At 45.6% G+C, this 21,435-nt stretch overlaps 1 long non-coding RNA gene across 1 annotated transcript in view; it reads right to left on the bottom strand.

The window, feature by feature from the left end:
• Positions 1-1,404: 1,404 nt before the first annotated feature.
• The window catches only part of LOC106731784 (uncharacterized), an 82,983-nt gene continuing 62,952 nt past the window's right edge, over positions 1,405-21,435 (bottom strand). Inside the window, exons 2-5 of the long non-coding RNA XR_001368050.3 lie at positions 20,391-20,494; positions 16,973-17,162; positions 15,335-15,413; positions 1,405-10,041 (exon numbers count right to left, since the gene is read on the bottom strand). This is a non-coding gene — a long non-coding RNA (uncharacterized LOC106731784). The remainder of the gene's footprint in view (positions 10,042-15,334; positions 15,414-16,972; positions 17,163-20,390; positions 20,495-21,435) is intronic.

Below are 21,435 nucleotides of genomic sequence, written 5' to 3'. Positions count from 1 at the left end.
ACCAGGGTGTGAAGACAGAGAGGACTTCTTATAAGAGCCAGCTTAGTCCCGGGTGGGGAATTGCTCCCAGAGAGCTCAGCATGTTGCAGCAAGATTCCCTGCTGAGTGAGCAGTGAACCGGGCCACTGCTAACGGGGCCCTGTGCTGGGACCCAGCGGAGAGGGAGGACCTGGGTTCCCCTACCCTCAGTTAGATATCCCACACGTGTGGGAGCTTTTCCTATGATATATTGACTGAGGCCACTGGGCCATAATTCCCTGAATATAGGAGACGTGCATACTAACTGAGGCCACCAGGCCATAATACCCTGATTACAGAGGGTGTGCATATTGACTGAGACCACTGTATTACTAGTTATAGGCGTCAACAGTGAAATACCAGTATTATAAGGCTAGTTAACAACTGGGCTATAATACCCTGAATACAGGGGGTATGCATACTGACTGAGGCCACTGGGCCATCCAATGTACTTATCTGTGGCTGCTGGGCCATATTATTCTGAATTTTAGGACACTCAGTCCAGAGAGGGAGTTTCAAGGGGCCTCTGAGGGTCTGTCACCACCCTCACAATCGGTCAAGCAGCCACCCCTCAACAGGATCTTATATTACACACTAGGGATGTTAAATATCGGTTAATTGAATAGTAGAGTAACCTCATGAATTCTTTTTGGTTATTCGACTATTCTATAGTCCCCAGGGGTGGGGCTGACAGCTAGTGCACTCAGGCCCCACTCCCAAGGAGCCCCCTGTCACTTTACGTTGGGATGCCATGCAGGAGCTGGTCTGCGGGGGGAGCCAGTTTAAAAACCAGCTCCCCTCATGGACTGGCAGCCTCAGTTAGTATGCACGTCTCCTATATTCAGGGAATTACGGCCCAGTGGCCTCAGTGAATATAACCCCGTGCTGCTGACTCTGGGTGGCAGGAGCTCCTGGACCCGGTGTGAGCCAGAACTGAGCCTGCGCTGCCTGCCCGCTTACCTCCTAATAACACTTTAAATGCAGAGCCACAGTGGGGGTAGGTCCCAGACCCATCACAAGCCAGGAATGAGACAGGCTGCTGGCCAGCCTGCTAAAAAAAATTCCTGGTGGAGTGGGGGAGGGAAAATGCATGTAGTCAATAGCATTAACCTATAAGCTTTTGGTTATCGGTTAATTGGTTAATCGACTACACTATTACATCCCTATTAGGCACTATGACTCTCAGTCTTTCTGTTCAGGCATAAACTTACCATTGACTGAAGTAGGAATGAGTCATATTAAATGGCTGAAGAACCACAGCTTTTTTTTAATAATTAATTAAATGGCATACAACAAAATTAACAATGAATACCGTTAAATAAAAGTTTTTATTCTGAGAAACAAATTACTGATTTATTCGTTGTGAGTATTCACATCTTTTTCTGTTCTTTGAAAAAAGGTGAGTTTAGTGCAATGAATTGCTGCATTTAAATAATAATTCACGTTGTTTTTTAAAATAAATTTAACACTCAGTTTTATTTGGGAAAAAACAAAGAAAGCATTTAACAAAGGTAAAAAGAGAATTTTATGGAATATGCTTTTAAACATTTCTAAATATTTTAATGGTTTTCAAAAACACATGGTTTGATAGAATATAAGAACCTCATTCTTCCAACACACAAAAAAGAACTTTATTGCAATAAGAAAAACAGCATGATCTTCCAACAACTTTGTCTCTCTCCCCTAATTCATTGAAGTGCTTTATTTAAATCACACCCTCCTTCACGTTGACATCCCTATCTATAGCTGTATATATCTCATTACAGACAGCTACAATTCTAGCAGCATTAGATATTTATTAGAATCCTAAAGCATCTGTTTATTTTATAACTGATATGTTTTAATCCTGTTTTATACCACCTGAATTCAGAAACTAAAAAGTACTCTAGTCCATTTTTAATATTTATTGCTTTGTCCAATCTACTTTCTAACTGGTTTCTTTTCTTCCTGTGTTCCTGTCACCTTTCTGTATTTATTATTATTTGTAAAGTTCCCTGTGGGTTTGAGAGTCTGTGTCTGTTTCCCTGGTCCTATTTTCAGAGACAGCACCGAGAACATTTATTAAAAGTAAGTCATGTTTAGATGTTAGAAGGTTGCTTAAAACCCCAAGGGGTTGTTGAGCCAAATTGCAAACTCTAGGGACTTTTTCCCTCCTTCAACAGAGCAAATTAGCAGAAAGGTCAGTAACTTTAGAAAATTGCCATGAGTAAGAGATTCAGCATGTGATAAATGTAATCCATTGCCAAAGATCCAGGGGGATTCCAACATGATAAAGTTATTTGTGGGATCATTAGACATTGCTCTTCATATCTCAGCTGTCTCCAAGTCTCCTCTCCAGTGCACAAATTTATTCACTAAAGGCTCTATTCATTTTTGTCATGGAGACAAGAACACTGAAAAACAAATGTGTACTCATCTGTCCACCCAAGCCTCTGATAAGATTCAGAAATTATTCCTGCCCAGTTATTCCTGTATAACGTGTATGGCAATCAGGTCAGAGAATTTCATTAAAATGCCCATTTTATGCCCAAACCCACAAGTTCCACTTTAAGTGTCTATTTTGTTGTTCTGGACATGGAAGACTTGTGGAATATGAATCCTTGAGCAAATGGAAGAATTTTATGCCCAGTTTGGCCACATCTTTTCCTGGTTATCCAGAGGAAGAGATCTGAAAGTGGTCCAAAAATACCATCAAGATAAATATTAATGTTGAACCCAGCTTTCTAGTCTAAGATTGTAGTGTAGTTTTTTGCAAGCTTTGACTAATACTTATCTTAATATAGATGGCAAAATCCAAATGAGTTTCAGTTCCCCATCAGTGAAATGAGGATAATAGAACTTCTCTACTTCACTGGGGTATTGTGAGGATACACACCTTAAAGGGTGTGAGTCATTCAGTTGCATAGGAATGGAACCATAAAAGTAGTTAAAGTAAATAGGTTGCTCACAAAGGAATCAAAGTGAGCAAAGTACCAATCTAATAAACCACTAAAGCACTTGCTTAAATTTTAAAATGTGAGTATGAGTAGCCCCACTGAAGTGAATGGACTTACTTAAGTGCTTAAAGTTAAGCAAGTGCCAAAGGGCTTTCTAGATTAGAACCGAAGTATTCACAGAACAACAATACTTCCCTTGAGGTCTTAAAAGACATACATGCTGGGTTGGGTGTTGGCATGTAGGACATTATTTAAGACTAATTGTTTAATTAGGTAGTGTGATAAAGTGTTCATCACATACCGCCCTTGAAGGGGATAGAATGGCTCAGATGGGGCTACTTGACAGGATGAAGTAGGTGAGGTATAAGCTCAAATATTGCCATTGGTGAACTTGATGCTCAAATGATTGAGAAGAGGAAGGGTCTGTATAAAGGTAGGGAGAGGGCCGAGGAAAGGGTCTGTAGTGGGGGAGTAGTCACTCTCAAGTTTGAGAAAAAGAAGTAGGAAGAAGCCTAGGGAAAACACAGCAAAGGTAAGATGGCATGTCCATTAGCTGCTGACTGTAGAGCCCCTAGGCTGGCATGCAGTGCAAACAACAGACCTGATGTCCCCTATCAGCCACTGGGGGAATGGCATAGATAGGGCTGTAGACTGCCTGACACAGTTGGTTTAGACAGACTTTGATAACTTGAATGATGGGAAAACCATAGTGACCTGACCAGAGGGCCAAGCTATGAAGAAAAAGCATGACCAGTTGAGGGGTAGAGGAAAAGCCACAGAGACTGAGACATGGGGCTAAGAAACTACAAGAGGAGATGTCACACCAGTGGGGATCTAATCTCCAGACAGGCCACAAAACGGCACCTTAACAGTGAGAAGAGCAACCTCCGTAACAGTAAGAATGCTTAGTTTTTCCAGGATGCCATACCAAGCAACATTTCCAAAATGATTGTGTGTGATGAAAAATTACCTCTTTAAAATCTTGCCATGTGTCTTGGTAAATTTTTTTTTATCCTTTTAAGGACTCTGAACATTCCCCATCCTTCCCTTACACCCTCTTTAAAACTCTATTCTGTACTTATCCTCACACTCACTAAGAAGAATTGATTAATCAGACATGATTAATCAGCAGAGGGATATGGAAATTGGAAGAAGGAATGGGATGTGATTACTACCAGGCTAGGTCTTCCCTCAACCCCTTTTGGCACTCCAGTGATAATTTTATTAGAAAATGTTCATGACCTCATTCCTTTCCTTGGATGATGTGTTTCTCTATTGTAAATTCTTCCTACATATTGACATTGGCAGAGACTTGAGCCAACTGGTAATGGTTTTGTTCCTGCTAAAAAAAGGATTGTGTGTCCTTGACATGTCACTGGATTATATAAATATTCGCTAAGAATAATGTGGGCCTCAATGCTGTAGCTTTTAGTTCTCAGACTAGGACAACTGGTATATCTGACAGTAAGATGTGGCTTGTTTTATAAAATTGAGGGGGGGAGGGAAGCATGACAAATGTATATATTTAGTAAAATATGTTTACAGGATACCCCAGTTTAATTTGAGAACTCTACCATCATGGAGAGCCCAAAGATATTACCCTGCACATATGACATAGCTATAGAATTCTAACAGTAGCTAAGAATTAATATTGTTAGTGTTTTAACATTGAAACCCCTGTGTACACCTATAGTGTTCCATAGATAATAAATAGCATCTGTTTTACTGACTGAAGTTATATATATTCTAATAACCATAGATTTGAATTTCTACTTTATGGGCCTGGGAATTAATAGAAAATTTATTCTTTTTGGAGCATGTTGTCATTTGATATTTGACATTCTAAGACTATTCTATCAAATGTAAAGCAGTAGCAGTAACGTTAAGACAACAGGAATGTACTAATATTTTGGGAAGGAAAGAAAGAATGTGTTTCCACTCAGGTCTATTAATCAAATTTGGTAATCTTGGTCACCTGTTTAGTTAGCTAAATAATACACCCCTATTCAAAGCAAAGAATACATGAATAAAATCCACACACAATACAAGTAGAATCAAGTCTACCACTAAAAATGCACTCCACCTTGAAACTCAGCTTTTCCCAGCTCACCATCTGTCCACTGAGAAATCTTCACCTGAAAATGCTTGGGAAAACAGATATAGCGTATCTTTTGTTTCTTTCTCTGGGTTCCTAAAACCTATTTCTTTTTCAATATATTTATATTTTCAGGATCTCCTGCTGTTTGATTTAGATGCAATATAATCATCTTCAGTAATGGAGAAATTGTTGCATGAGATCAGACAATTGGTCCATTTGTACTCTGCTTCTAGCAGAAATCAGCACTTGATGCTTCAAAATATGACAAACACATCTTTATCACACCTAATGCTGGACCTGATCCTACAAAGATGGATTCTATATAACAAGAGTAGTTCAATTAACTTCATTGGGACTAGTCACAATGTGAATTGCAGGCTTGGGGCTCAGCTGTGTGCTAGCTTATGGAAGGAAGTGTAAAAAACTCTTCCTGACTTCACACGTGCTATTCGACTATCTCATTAAGCAACCTGATTAGACTGTCACCAGAGAAAAGATCCAAGGTTAAAACTAAATCATTGAGTTTTCCAGAAAGATATTTATTGCCCAAAGTCACCATAGCTGATGGAGCAAATTTCCCTCTCCAGTTTGCAAGAGCGTTTCTACTTTGGAAGAAGAATGCCCACCTTCTGCATAACCAGACCTTACTATTCACCTTGAGCAGACATATTCTATTGAAATAAATGGCAGGAATAAAACACCAAAGCTCTGTCCCTAATTAGCATTTTATTTTTCCTGGAGTACACTGTACACTTCATATGAACTTGCAGGTTGGCAACTGTGTTTCAAGAGCTAGATTGACTGAGACACTTTTACCAAATCAAACCACCGGGGGGAGATGCTGGCACAGGACCCTGGCTCCTGGGAGTGTCTAGACCACTTTCCTCTCCGTTGGCTGCAGTGTCTCTTGGGAGGAGAACCCTGTGGATATTGATGTCTAGCCACAGATATCCACATCCATGGGTAGACGTTTGTATTCACGCAGACTCTAGCTTTAAAAGGCCTTGGAAACACCTTCATTGTGCCTCTTTCCTAATCCAGCCTCTTTCCTGCTCAAACCTCTGTCTGCACTATAGATTTATACTATAGGTTGCACTTCTAAATTCAGCATTCTCTGGTCCGGCACCATCCATGGTCCGGCATGACAAGAGATGTTCCAAGATCAGAGAGTCCCAGTGTGCTTCTGGGGAGTGGGAGCCCAGGCGCTGGCGAGCGGCTTAACTGGGCTGTGATGGGGGAGGAGGGCTGGGAGCCAGCACACAGCTCAGTTGGGCTTGGAGGTGCAGGAGCTGGCATACGGTTCATCTGGGTTGCAAGCAGGATGGATGGGAGATAGTGTATAGCTCAACTGGGCTGAGGGGGAGCCAGGAAACCATGTGATGGAGGGTAGCGGGGGGAGGAGAGGACAGGAAGGGAAGGGAAGAGGCCAGCAGCAGGGGGCCTGAAATGACTTCCCCAGTCTGGAAAAATCCCTCATCCAGAACTAGTCATGTCCAGAGGGAGCCAGACGAGGGAGGTGCAACCTGTAGCAGCATTTTAACAAAGGGACTGAGGTTCTTCCAATCATTTGGAAACAACCAGAGACATGGCTTAAGCCAGCAGTTTATTCCATCACTGATACAAGCAGTAAACCCAAAACTGCAATTATTGTATGTATTTGATTCCTTTAACCAATTTCAGCTTTCACCTTTCTTTCTATAAATAAGCTTTTAGAGTTTAGATACTGAAGGATTGGCAACAGCATGATTTTTGGGTAAGATCTGAGTTGTACATTGATCTGGGTATGCAGTTGGTCCTTTGGGATCAGAAAAACTGGTTTTGATTAGACTGGTTTTAAAGAGCCACTTGTCTTTAAATCCAGTGTTGTGGGGCGGTGGGGAGGGGGGGGGGTGTAGAAAGACTGGAATGTTTCAGGAAACTGTCTTTCTGATTTTTTATTAGTGTTGTGAGACAGAAGTTTGCTTTTTGTGACGGCTTTGATTTATCATTTGGCAAAATTACCCATCGTATTTTGGGGTGCATTTGCCTTCTTTCTGAGCAGTGTGACCTGATTCTGGTGTTCTCAGTTATGACCCACAAAAGCCTGATTCTACATGGTAATAAATTTCAGCAAAACTTTGGAACATATGCCCTAGAGGTAAGAGGCATTTATCTAAATATAAATCCATGCAATCACATTGTCCCTCAGAAATCGTTAGTTCTCAGTGTGGCCGTGGAATGGCAATTAGTACAGTAGCCTCCTTAAAGAAATAAAAACAGTGGATTTTGCAGATAAATTCAGTGAAATTTCTGAAAGTCACTGTTAAAGGCCCAGATTACACATACAGTCAAGGATTTAAAATACCTACCAAGGATCAATTCAGGACTCCAGTCTTCGGAATGAAGTGTTAAAATAGCATTGCTTGGTTATATTTGGAAGTGGAAACAACTCAGTGAGGCTGTGTCTAAGGGGCGGGGGGTTTTATTTTAGCTGAATCATGCCCTTATTGATATTGGTCTTTCATTTATGAGATGAGCTCATTCACATTATTCCCAGCAGGTGAAAAGTGAATGCACTTGCCTAGCAGCATGAAGTGGAATCTCATCAGCACACACAGCTAAAGACATTGCTATTTGCTGTTGATAAATTTATTCCTTTGAAAACAAGGAACACACTTCACATAGATCAGTGTTATTTTAAAATGGATCTCCCTTATTGAAAACTAGAGTAACCATGGAGCTACACTCACAAAACAAATAGCTTAAGAAAATGCTAATTACACAGTCTGGACTCAGTTCTGCCCTTCTTTACATTTGATTGCTTACAATACCTAATTACAATGGCTGTTGGCACCTGTGTACCAGCCAGCATAACTGGCCCTTAACTTAAAAACCTATAAATGTTGGACACTTTTTATTCAGAAGGTACAGGCTCTAGTCTTCTTTATGGTGGACTCTGAAAATAATATTTATCTTTTACATAGCACTTTCAATCCACAGGCTCAAAGCTCTTTAATTAAGGAGAGTAAATGCTGGCATTGGTATTTTTATAGATCGGTAAACAGGGCCACAGAAAGGTGAAGTGATTTGGCAAAGTTAGAGGCAGACTCTGCCCTAACAACTAGGTGATAATGAGCAAGGTGCTTTGGTGCATAGGAGGTAGAAAGGCACTGACCCAGGAAGAAGGAAAGAGAGACACAAATGTGAGAGGAAATCAAGGTTCATTCAGACTGTAAGAAAGGCAGAACACAGTAAATGAGCAATGATGTATTGGAAGAGATGGGCAGAAAAGTGGGCACAGTGAGTCTGTGCAGAGCCATAAAAGTGAAGATAGAAAACAAGTGATGGAATAGAAGAATGGGATAATATGATCAAGCCCCTAGGGGCACATCTACATAGCAGGGCAAAAGTTGAATTAAGCCATGCAACTTCTGAGATGTTTTTTCTTCATCCCTAATTTGGTTGTTAGGACATTTAAATATTTTTCCTTTTAAGCAAAGCAATCTCTATTTAATCCACATGGTACTCTATAATTATAGACACAGGTATGAAATAATTGCAATTAATTGTTAAATCTCAGACATCAAAAGTATTAAAACATATATTTAAAGTAAACAAACTAATTAACTAACTAACCAACCCTCAATTTACTGGGGATAAAGAGAAATTAACATGGTACAAAATCAAGCCTGTAAGCAGGAATTTCTGTGGGGGAGTGTAAGACATGGGAGGGACTGGTGGCTGGCTCCCCTCCCCCATGGCTCAGCGCCATCTCCAGCTTCACTCCTATGGGGTAGGGAAATCAGTCTCAGGCTTCCCCCGGCTGGCCAGAGCACTGGGGAGGGAGGCTGGGGCAACACGCCACTCTTGCCTTTCCCTAGCCATCTGGAGCACAGGTGGAAGGAGTCTGGGGTACTATGCTGCCTAAGTCTCATGCGTATTTGGAGGACCATGCGGCGAGGGGTGCATCCACACCCTTCACACACTTCCGGAGTACGGGCCTGTATATTTTCTTTTTCCATCAAATGTGCCAACCTTTTCCATATGAAGAGGTGGCCTCTCCAATTACTTGCTTCTTTGTTTAACTGAATAAAGGACAAGCTCCATATATTGCCCTTAAGGTTAACACCCATTATATGTTAAGATGCCGTGTTTATAGATCACATGGAGGTCACATTATTTTGACTTATAGTCTAAGTCTACACCATTCTACACTTCTTTGTTTAGATATCTATTATCTTTTTCATGCTCACTAGAAGCATTGCTCCAAAGGCTTTTTTATTCAGTCTCTTCTTGGCCCATGTGGCACTACGCTGTTGAATCTAAGGGTGTTGTTATATCATCTTACTTCCCACTGTTCACAAAGGTGAGTGTTCCTCATTCCTAGTGCTTTGTTTTGGCTATGCTGGGATTTTAAGGCCTAAGAACTACTACACCCTCCATTCCCATAAAAAAAAATGCTATTCTCTGTTTAGATTGTAAGCAAAATCAGCTGTATCTTCACGGGAATCAATGCCAACTACATTATAACCATTTTCTTATTTTTCTTTGAACACAACACGAAGTCAGATTTTAGATCAGAGGTAGCTACTTCATGTGGCCAAAATAAGCCTTCTTTTCAGGTTCAATATTGTATCCCCGTTGCCTTCAACTGCAAGAATTCCCTGTGGGGCGACTTCTTCCTTTTTATTGCTGTTCACAAAAGGAAAATCTTCTCTTGTCACAAATGCCTGCAAGTGCTTTTAAGACATCACCAGGTCCTCAGCAGACCTAGTTCTGGTTCACTGCTTTATTCCAGACCGATAAAATCTGCTGAGATGCAGCCCTCTTCCACACACACTAACTGTAGGCTAAAGCTGTTTCAGTGTTAAAAAATTAGGTGGTACCAGCAGATATAGTAGTCTGCTTTTAAACAGTGTTTTATATTTCGTAATGATATTATCTCCATTAGCCTGCTCAAGGAAATGTTCTTTACAGGATTCCATGTTATACAGTCTTCATCCCTGCTACCTTGAAAAATAAAAATAAAAATAACTTATGCATTCAAACATTCTACCTGCCTAACCCTAATTTGTTTTTCCTTTTTCCTGTCCCCTTCACATAATTAATTCATTATAAACTGAGCGGGGTGAATAGTGGTAAAATTTATTCACCACCAACTTTGTTAATTTCAGTTCACCAGTCAAGCCCATCTTGTCCACATCCTTGTCTGTTCTCTTTCATGAAAACATTCAGGGCTTGTCTACACTGGCAAGTTATTCGCCAACAAATCTTTTTGGCAACGAAACCTGGAGAGCATTCACATTGCAATGTGACAAAAGCTGAAAGAAATGTCTGGTTTATTGTGTAGTGGTCCTCATTGTGTCTTTTCAAGGAAAGAGGGGTGGCTGTCACTCTAAGGGTGTGTCTAGACCAAGTTGCCTTTTTTCGAAAAAACTTCACCCGTGTCTATGCTGCTACTGCATTCTTTCAAAAGTACTGTAAAATCTTGAGTATAATGCACACTTTTTTCCCATTTTTTTTAGCATCAAAGTCGGGGTGCGCATTATCCATAGGAGTTTTTTAAAAAGTTTTAAACTCACCCTCGGCAGGCACGAGCTGGGGGGGGGGGGGCAGGCACGGGCTGGGCTGGACTGGGGGGGGCGCCTGCAGGTATGATCTCAGCACGCTGGCAGCTGAGCAGGGGATGCCCCCAAGGCAAGCACGAGCTCGGCACGCCAGCAGCTGAGTGAGGGAGACCCACCCCCCAGCATGTGCAAGCTCAGTGTGCACAAGCTCAGCTGGGCAAGGGGACCCTGCGGCAGGTGTGAGCTTAGCTGTGCAGGGGGTCCTGAGGCAGGTGCGAGTCCCTTCCTTCCTATGCCTACCGTAAAATCTCGAGTATAATGGGGATGCGCATTATAGATAAGAGTTTAGTTTATTCAGGAATTCTGACCTTTAAAAGGCAGATGCGCATTATACATAGGTGCACATTATACTCGAGATTTTACGGGTAATTGAAAGAACACAGCGGTTTTGTTGACAGCAGTAAACCTAGTTTTACGAGGAAGAATGCCTTTTTCGACAGAGATCTGTCGAAAAAAAGGCATGTGTGGATGCGGGGTTTGGTTTTTTTTTTCAAAAAAACAGACCTCCAGGGAAAAGCCCTGGTGGACAAGCCATCTGCAGGAAAAACCTCTATTGTTCCTGTCTGTAGCCATGTCTTAAAGGCACAGGCACCCTGGGCAGCCATTGTGGCAGGAAGGCAGCCAGAGGAAACCACTGACCACACAGGTCTCCCTGCCTCTCTGCCAAGGAACCATGGCACAACACAAGACCCCCCAAAGATCCCAAGGACCTTCCAGGGAGCCATCCCACGACCCATTCAGGGGCATAAAGAAGCGAGCTCCAGTCTGGTCAGGGCCTGAGGTCCTGACATTATTGGAACTTTGGGGAGAGGAGGAATCCCTGCAGACTCTGTATTCCCGACACCGGAATGCAGACATCTATGCCCACATGGCTGAGGGGCTACCAGAAAAAGGCCATTACCCCAGAATCTTGGATCAAGTGTTGGTCAAGGCTAAAGAACTCAGGCAGGGCTATGCCAGGGCCCGTGAGCGCAGATCTACCTCTGGGGAAGTGCCTCACCACTGCGCATACTTCCAGGAGCTGGACAAAATTCTGGGTGGTGGGGAACCCCTTTCTGCATCAGTTCTTGTTCAGTCTAGGTTGCAGAACCTGTCCAGCATTGCCAGGAGGTGGCTGAGGACAACCCGAAGCAGCAGCTGCAGGAGGAAGAGGAGGAGGAGGACCCCAACCTGAGTCTTGTCACCCTGACCTTGGAGCTGGTCCCCCAGACTGAGGAGGCCTCGCAGGCATCTTCTGACACTGGTGAGGGAACATCAGGTGAGTGCGTTCAGGTTGCCACACACACAGAACGGAGGAGGTGGGAGCACAGGGGATGCAGGCCAATCTGGACCCTCTTTTTTTGAAAAAGCAGATCGCTTTTTCGATCTGCTTAGTGAAATCTAGACGCTCTTTTTCGAAAGATGTTTTTTCGAAAAAAGCATGTAGTCTAGACATAGCCTAAATGCTCTCCTACTTGGATCATCCCAGAACTTTTGGATCTTATCAGTGTGTGGGATAAAGAATCTGTGCAATCACAGCTCTAAGTGACCCAAAAAAACTGGAACACATCCAATCACATTTCTCAAGGCCTTTGTGTGAAGGGGTATGAAGCAATTGAGAGCCAAGATAAAGGAACTCTGACAGATATACCAGAAGACAAAGCATGGAAACAGCCAATCTGATGCTCCACCCACAACATGGTGTTTTTATAAAGAACGTGATACAATCCTTGGTGGGGACTCCATGTCCACAGCCAAGGACCCTGTGGATACTTCCCATAGCACAGTCAGAATGGGACCTAACCCAGATCCAGAAATTTTTCGTGAAGCCGTGGAAGCAGATGAGGAAGAGGGGTTCACAGCAGGGTCAACCTGTGTGCCAGGCAGCAAAAAATCATTTTCAAGTCCCCTCAGCAACTGTAAATGGAGCATGAAACAAGGGAAGAAACACAGGGTAAGTTGCTCTATTCCAGGCTAGGGTGGGGTAGGGTGGGATGGGTGGTGGCCATGCAGGACAGTAAGTTGTTCTGTTGAAGCTGGGGTTGGGATGTCAGTGGTGGCACAGGGCAAAAAATTGTGTATTGCAGCAGGGTGGGTGTGCAGTGGATAGAGACATGGGAAGTTGCTCTTGCAGCTGGGCAGGGGGTGTGCTGGTGGCATGGGGTGGCCAGAGGCAGTATTTCTGTGAGCTAGATAAGCCCTGCCTGGGTCTGCATTATGTTCAAATCTGTGCATTGATGTGCACAGAGATATCAATAGAATGTACTGGGAGATGTTTTGCTTTTTCAGTCAATGGGGGATGATTGGAAACGACGTGGTCCTGCTATGTTGACAGAGAGTGGCAGTGAAAACATGATTTGGCAACTTTCTTTTTGGCAACATTTGAATGTCGACAGTACTTTCCAATGCAAACACAGGGTACGTCTAGACTACAGGCTTTTGTCGACAGAGGCTTTGTCGACAGATACTGTCAACAAAGCTTCTGTCAACAAAGTGTGTCTAGACTACATCCAGATCTGTCGACAAAGCAAGCTGCTTTGTAGGCGTGAGAGTGTAGATGCAAAGGACAGTGTAGATGCAATAACACCTTCTATCAACAGAACGACAAAAGGAGTTATTCCTGATAGAATGAGGTTTACCACCGTCGACAAAACTACCAAGTTCTGTCGATGTTATGTATAGTTATGTACACAGGTATAGCTTTGTCAACAAAAGGCCACTTTTGTCGACAAAACCCTGTAGTCTAGACACACCCACAGTCTCAGATTATGACTTTTCCCCCAGATAAATGTTTATGGGAGGAGCTTTTTCGTTCCCATGAATGTAGGAATTTTTCTATATCTATGCCCTGTTAACCCCTTCTCCCCATTAGATTAGTTTGTATGCTTGCAAAGTGTTAGAAGGCAGGAAGAGAAAAGGGAATGAGAAATCCTGTGATTTGCAAAGTAATAACTGAGTAACTATTCATTCTGAGGAGCAGTGAGTAGAAGGGAAGACAAGTTGAAGGAGGGAGGAGGTTTGAGCAACAGAAAATCCCCCTGCTTGGAGACACTTTGTGCATATTACCTTACCAGAATATGGAGCTTGGTATGTCCAGTGTTTGCAGAGCAATATTAACACAAAGGAATTAATGTCTGAGGACAAGATCTACCCCTGATTTGGAACTTCATAGCTAGCCCTGCAACTACATGGTTATCCATCAATGTGCAAATATGTAGGAGCAATCACTGTTCTGAATGATATTACATAAACAAATGGGGGGGCATTTTTTCAATCTAGGCATGTGGTAAATACCTGAAACAGAGTGTTTTGTTGAATATAGGATTGAGAAATTTTCAAAAACCAGCTCCCTGAAACTATTGGCCAGATTCCTGGCACTCAGGAAGGCTTCATCCCAGGCCCTATATTCCCCACATCCCTTTTTCTAAGTTCCCACCTTCACTCACCACTCTCAACCAGTTCCAAGCATGCCCCACCATGACTCCTTGCGCTCCCCCACAACACCTGCTCCATGCCACAGAACAGTGACTGTTGCAGATAGGAGGCACAGGTGGGGGGTTGGAGGGATGGGGAGAAAGAGCTGGTCCATGGGGCCACCAATGGACACAAGGCATGGAGGATGGAAGGTGAAGCTGGCTGCTGGTGGATACAGTAAACTTCCGATAATCCGGCACCTTTAGGACCCAGGGGGTGCCGGATTATCAGATATGCCGGACTATCAGAAGGGGGGGCTATGAGGGTTCTGGAGTGGGGTGGGAGGGGATGCCACCCCAGACCCCTCATAGCCCCCCCTTACGATAGTCTGGCTCTGCCCCAGGCGTCCCTGATTCAGCCGCGGCTGGTCAGTTTCAGCAGCAGCTGAATCGGGGATGCCTGCAATAGAGCAGCTGGGGTGCTGCCGGGTTGGTCCTGCAGCGCCAAAGGACGGCGCTGCAGGACCAACCTGGCAGGACCCCAGCTGCTCTGCCCCAGGGGTCCCCAAGTCAGCCGCTGCTGAAACAGATCAGCAGCTGATCTGTTTCAGCAGCGGCTGAATCGGGGACCCCTGGGGCAGAGCAGCTGGGGACCACCCGGCAGCACTCCAGCTGCTCTGCCCCAGGCATCCCCAAGAGCAGCTGGGGTGCTGCCGGGTTGGTCCCGCAGCCCCGAGGGGCAGCGCTACGAGACCAACCCGGTAGCACTCCAGATGCTCTGCTCCCGGCTTCCCCGATTCAGCTGCTGGTCAGTTTCAGCAGCAGCTGAATGGGGGAAGCCTGTCTGGCTCCCCCAGCACTTCCGGGTTCCTGATGGTGCCGGACCCTCAGGAGTCCCGGAGCATTGGATGCCGGACTAATGGAGTTTTACTGTACTAAGCTTTCTTGGACAAAATAAAAGCAGCAAAGATTTCAGATATCCTAACTTGTTCCAAGGCCTGCTGATCTGCCATGTTTTGTGTCTCTAAAATGTCCCTCACTGTCTGCATGGAAGACCCAATGCTCTGATGATTATCTTTGAGAATCCACTCAGGGAACAAAACTCATATTGTGTAATTTAGGTGACTGATCACACAGTCTGTACAGATTATTCTAAATATCTAGTACTTGAATGAACTATTGCTGCAAGCAGTTCATGAAAACTCATAGACTCAAGCAGGCTTGTAAAAGCTATTTCACAAACAATTACAAACAATAATATTAATAACAATACTTGGTACTTACACCACCTAGTGCATCTTGTCCATGGGTCTCAAAGAAGGATATCATTCTTTGTCTTCAGATCACTTCTCAAGGCCCTAATCTGCCATCAAATATACAAAACAGTCGATTAACATGTAAGGGATAGACTCAGGAGCAGATGGGGAAAGTCTTGAATACTGAAATATTCAATTGCAAAATTATATCATACATTCTATATGTCTCCCTCTGTCCATCATTGTAGGGACAAATTAAGGTAATCAGGGGACCTGGACACATGCAAAATGGGGCTCTCCTTAGCTCTGTCTCCACCCCTAAATGATGTGGTGGTCCCTTTTAGCCTGAAAGTATGAGTCTGGGTACGTCTATGCTGCAAATACATACCTCTGTCTGGACTGTGTCAACTGACTTGGGCTTGAGCCACAGGGCTGTTAAAATATTGTGTAGACCTTTGTGTTGAGACTGGTGCTCAGACTCAAAGACCCTTCAAGGGAAAAAGGTCTCAGAGCCTGGCCTTCAGCCCAAGCCTGCATGGCTACCCTAGAATTTTGTGGTCCCTCAGCCCATGCCTCGTGAGCCCAAGTCAGCTGATATAGGCCAGCTGCTGGTGTTCAATGGCAGTGTAGATACACTCTCTGTGACTCTACTCGTCATGCTTTGCTACCGCCACCCAGGTCGTGAGCTGTGGGAGTGTTATTAGGGGCCTCCAGAACAATATGTTTCAGATTTAAGAATCCTGTAAAATTAATAACAGGGTTCATACATCCTGGAAGTAATGTTGTAGGCTGCCCATAGGCTTGGGCATATACCTCTGCCATGGCCTCACATAATCAAGCTTTTCTTCATATGTGTGAGGTCTTAATTTTTTTCTTCTAATAAAATCTGAGATTCTGATGCCAATTCTTGACTCCAGGAACAGGGACCTTAGACCTATTGTCACAAGTCACCCCCCTCTTTTTGGGGGTCCCCCTCCCCAACGTACTTTGGTTAACAGCTCGCCCCGGCCGAAATATCGCTTTCCCTGGTGGCGGGGTGAGGGGTCCGGGCCCACCCTCTCTCTGGACCCCGACCCAGGGCCCTAACACCAGGAACTCGATGCTCCTGATGGCAGCAGGTGGGGGCTTGCCCCTAAACTTGCCTGCTCTCTGGTTCCACGACCCGCCCTGGGTCGCTGCCAACCCCGCCAGTGGACCTACTCCACGGCCCACCTCCACCGTTGTACCGGGAACCCTCTTACCTCCTCGGCATCCCCCTCCCTCTGTGCTGTTCCTCCCTGTTGCGCTGCCTCCCTACCCCTTTTATCCTCCGCCATATCTTATGGCATGTGCTCACTTCCGGGTGCCCTGCCTCCCCCTGCCGTCGCGTTGCTGACGTCAGCGGGTATCCCGGTCGCACCCGGATGACTGTCGGCCTCTCGGCTGGCCCTACACCCCGGCGCCATCCAGGTGGCGGAATTCCCCCCCTTTGTCGACGCCCGCGTTCCCCGGCATGAAGGAGTGACGGGGTTGCCTCACCCCGTCACACGCCTCCCCCCTTCGTATGACTTTCCCTTCACCCCTGCCGTTTTCCCTCGTGTTTGTTCCCTCGGGTGGTTGTTGGTGGAGGGGTTGCTCCACCCCTCCCGCCTCTTCACCCCCGTCATTGTTTCCTATACTTGCCGACCTTTCCTGCTTCGTCTCCGGCACTCGTGATAGGCAATCTGCATTCTGGTTGTCTCTACTTGGCTTGTGCCTTATTTCAAAAGAATAGGGTTGTAGGCTTAGGTACCAGCGTAGTATTCGTGCATTGGTGTCTTTCATATTCTGGATCCACTTCAGGGGTGCGTGGTCGGTCACCAACGTGAAGTGGTTGCCTAGAAGAAAATAACGTAGGGAGTCGACAGCTCACTTAATCGCCAGTGCCTCCTTTTCTATGGTGGCGTAGTGTCTTTCCCGGGGCAATAGCTTTCTGCTTAGGTAGGCCACTGGGTGTTCGACCCCCTTTTCTTCCTGCGCTAGTACCGCCCCAAGCCTCTCCTCTGATGCATCAGTCTGCACCACAAATGGCCTTTCAAAGTCCGGTTGTTGCAGCACCGGCTCAGTTATCAAGGCCTTACGTAGCGTTTTGAAAGCTTGCGCTTCTCGGGGCCCCCATACCACCCGTTGCGGTTTACTGTTTTTAGTCAGGTCTGTCAGGGGGGCGGCCACCGAGGCAAAGTGTTCTATGAACCGCCAGTAGTAGCCAGCGAGACCCAAAAATTGCCGTACCTGTCTTTTGGTATTGGGCCGTGGATAATCTCTGATTGCCCTTACCTTATCTAGTAATGGACGTAGCTGCCCGTTCCCCACTGTGTAACCCAAATATGATACCTCCCTCTTGCCGAACTGGCATTTTCTGGGGTTAGCAGTTAGTCCTGCTTGCTGGAGCGTCTGTAAGACTTTGTCCAAATGTTGCAGGTGGTCTCCCCAAGAGTCACTGAAAATGATGACGTCGTCAATGTATGCGACTGCATAATCTTTGTGTGTGCTGAGGACCCGGTCCATTAGTTGCTGGAATGTGGCCGCCGCCCTGTGGAGCCCGAAGGGCATTGTGACGAACTGGTATAAGCCAAACGGGGTCGCGAATGCCGTTTTTTCCCTTGTTCCTGGTGCTAGCGAGATTTGCCAATAACCCTTTGTTAAATCGATGGTGGATAAGTATCTAGCTTGCCCAAGGTGCTCCAAGAGCTCGTCGATCCGCGGCATTGGGTATGCATCGAACTTGGATATTGCATTGATTTTATGAAAATCGATACAGAATCTCACTGATCCATCTTTCTTAGGGACCAACATGATTGGACTGTGCCACTCACTCCGGGACTCCTCTATGATGCCCCATTGAATCATATCACGGAGTTCCCGATGGACGGTCTCCCACAGTTTACGGGGCACGGGGCGTATGGGGTCTCGTACCTTTTGCCCAGGGTCCGTGTCTATCGAATGGCACACGAGGGTCGTCCTCCCCGGCTTGCTCATCAGCCTGGTGGCGGATCGTTCTAGCAGTTCCTGGAGTTGTCTTCGTTGCACTGGGTTCAGGTCATCTCCTAATGGGCTGGCGGTCCAGGGCACCTCCTCCTCTCTCCACGTCCCGAACTCTATCTCCGCATTTAGGGCTTCTGTCTGTGGGTTATCTCGGGGTACCCAATGTTTCAATAGGTTCACATGATAAATTTGTTTTCGACGTCTCCTATCCTCCACTTGTACCTCGTAATCCACCTCCCCCACTTTTCACAACACTCTAAACGGTCCCTGCCACCGTGCTACTAATTTGGAGTCGCCTACTGGTAGCAGGATTAACACTGGGTCTCCCGGCCTGAACTCTCTGGCTTGAGTGTCCCTATTGTAATGGCGGGCCTGTGTCTCCTGCGCCCGTCTCAAGTTGTCCCGAGCCCACCGGCCGATCGTCCGCATCCTCTCCCTTAATTTAATCACGTATTGGGTGGCTCCTAGTGCCGTCGAGATTTGTTCCTCCCACCCCTCCCGCACTAGGTCCAGAATCCCACGGGGGCGTCGCCCCTATAACAGCTCAAAGGGGGAATACCCTACTGAAGCCTGTGGTACCTCTCGTACGGCGAAGAGCAGGGGAGGGAGTAGTTTATCCCATTCGCGGGGGTCATCTTGCGCCAGCCTCCGCATCGTGGTCTTCAACGTTTGGTTGAATCTCTCCACAAGGCCATCCCTCTGGGGGTGGTATATTGACGTCCGGATTTTTTTGACCCGTAGCCACTTGCATAATTCCGTCATCAGTCGCGACACCAAATTTGGACCTAGATCGGTCAGAATCTCCTTTGGCAGGCCGACTCAGGAAAACATTCTCATTAGTTCATCTGCTATCACCGGGGTGGTGGTTTTACGGAGGGTTACCGCCTCGGGGTAGCGGGTGGCGTAATCTACTACCACCAGAATGTATTGATGGCCCCTCCGGGTTCGCTCTAGGGAGCCCATGAGGTCTAATCCCACCCGCTTGAACGGCTCTTCTACCAGGGGCATTGGTACTAGTGCAGCCCGGGGGACCTTTGCTTTAGCGGTTAGCTGACATTGAGGGCATGAGGCGCAGAAGTTCTTAACATCTTGGTATATACCTGGCCAATAAAACCGTTGGAGCACCCGCTGCTGGGTCTTCTCCTCTCCCAAGTGGCCCGCCCATGGGTTGTCATGCGCCAGTTCCATTACTCTCCATCTATAGGCGCGGGGCACCACTAATTGGGCCTCTTCTCCTTGCGGCCTCTCAGCTGGCCCTACACCCTGTCGGCCTCTCAGCTGGCCCTACACCCTGGCGCCATCCGGGTGGCGTACTTCGCCCCATTGTCAGCGCCCGCGTCCCCCGGTGTGAAGGAGTGACGGGGTTGCCTCACCCTGTCACAACCATGTTTATACCCTAATTCAACCCTGCCTCTCTCACTTGTCTTTTCAGACCATAAGCTCTTTGGTTCAGGAATGTCTACCAGTATTATTGTACAATGCCTAGAACAACAGGCCCTGATCCAGGCCCCATTAACAACATCCCCATTTAATGGATGATGACATTGAGCCTCAGAAAGGTTTGAGCAACTTTGCTGAAGGTCATGAACCAAGTTAGTGTCAGGATTTCAGCGTTAGCTTACAAGCAACATCCTATAGCCTCTCTTTGTTAGAAGCTGGGCGTGAGTAACAGGGGAGGGATCATTTGATGACTGCCTATTCTGTTCATTCCCTCTGGGGCACGTGGTATTGGCCACTGCTGGAAGACAGGATCCTGGGATAGATGTACCTTTGGTCTGACCCAGTATGGCCATTCTTACATTTGTATGTAAGTAATACCCCATTTTGAATGCATTGCCACTGTACAGTCTAGAGGTCACAAAGTTTGGATGCAATCCTGAGAGAAAGATTACAGGCTTCACCCATAAGATGCATTTGCCAGGAAGTTTGAAGGCTTAAAAACTCTCCAACATACAGTGCTGCTGCAAAACAGGAATAGCCCCATAAAACTGTCTCTCCCCACTGGGTACTCAGCACTTTGCTCAATCAAGCTCCACATGCCTTAATTGTTATATAATGAAACAGTATACTGTGATGCATACCTGCCAGGAGAGAGCTTTGGTACAGTGTTCAGTGACTCTTTCTGAAGACTGGCTCTCTAGACTCACATGTTTCCAGATAGACCAAGGACACTGCTCAAAAGTGCCTTAAAAATAAAATGGACATTTTTAACAAACATGAGCCAACCTACCAGATTATGTAATCTTACAGATAGATTTCTGGAAAGCAACAGCTAGTAGACCCTAAAGAGTATGTCTACCCAGCAAAGAAAAACCCGTGGCTGGGTGACTTGGGGTCCCAGGGCCTGGGCTGCATGGTTTTTTCATGCACTGTAGACTTCTGGGGTTGTGCTGGACCTGCAGCTGTAGCACACTCCCACCACACAGGTCCTAACCTGGACTTTAGCTCAATTCTGGAATTCTACAGTGCAGTGAAACAGCCCTGCAGCAGAGACTGACAAGCCCAAGTTTGGCCTGATGCAGGTGTGTAATTGCTGTGTAGACATGCTCTGACTGAACTGGCCTCATAAACAACGGTCCTCTTCATACTAATGTAACACTCATACCTTTGTATGTATGAATATATTTCTGTTAAACTTTATGCATCTGATGAAGTGGGCTCCAGCCCACGAAAGATTACGCCCAAATAAAATTGTTTGTCTTTAAGGTGCCACAGGACTGCTCATAGCATTAACATGGTTAGTTCTTTCTGTTCTTGATTTCTGCTCTTACCAAGAATCCAGAGAGAAAGATATTTAGGACCTGGTGGAATGGTCATTTCAGCTCAACAGGTGACACAAATAGAAGGAATTAATTTACTTTTCTGACAGTGTAAACCACTTTTGACGGACTCAGAATCCCCATAAGAACACAGCATTTTTTCTTGACAGAAGCAGGAAAATGCTACAGACAGCTTTTTGCCTGTGTTCAAACTTTCACCAGCTGAATAACCCCCAAGGTTTAATAGCTGATAAGACATCTGTAGCCAAAAGTAAGAGAAATGAGTTGATCAAGGAATAGCACCATGTTTCCAACATGTAGCAAAATGAATGCCTCTTCACCATCTGTTATGCGTGCAAGCATTTTA

The sequence above is a fragment of the Pelodiscus sinensis genome, chromosome 1 (assembly GCF_049634645.1).
Source record: "Pelodiscus sinensis isolate JC-2024 chromosome 1, ASM4963464v1, whole genome shotgun sequence".
NCBI classification, from domain to species: domain Eukaryota; kingdom Metazoa; phylum Chordata; order Testudines; family Trionychidae; genus Pelodiscus; species Pelodiscus sinensis.
Note: the sequence above shows the minus strand (reverse complement) of the source record. Positions and strands in the feature narration are given on the sequence as shown.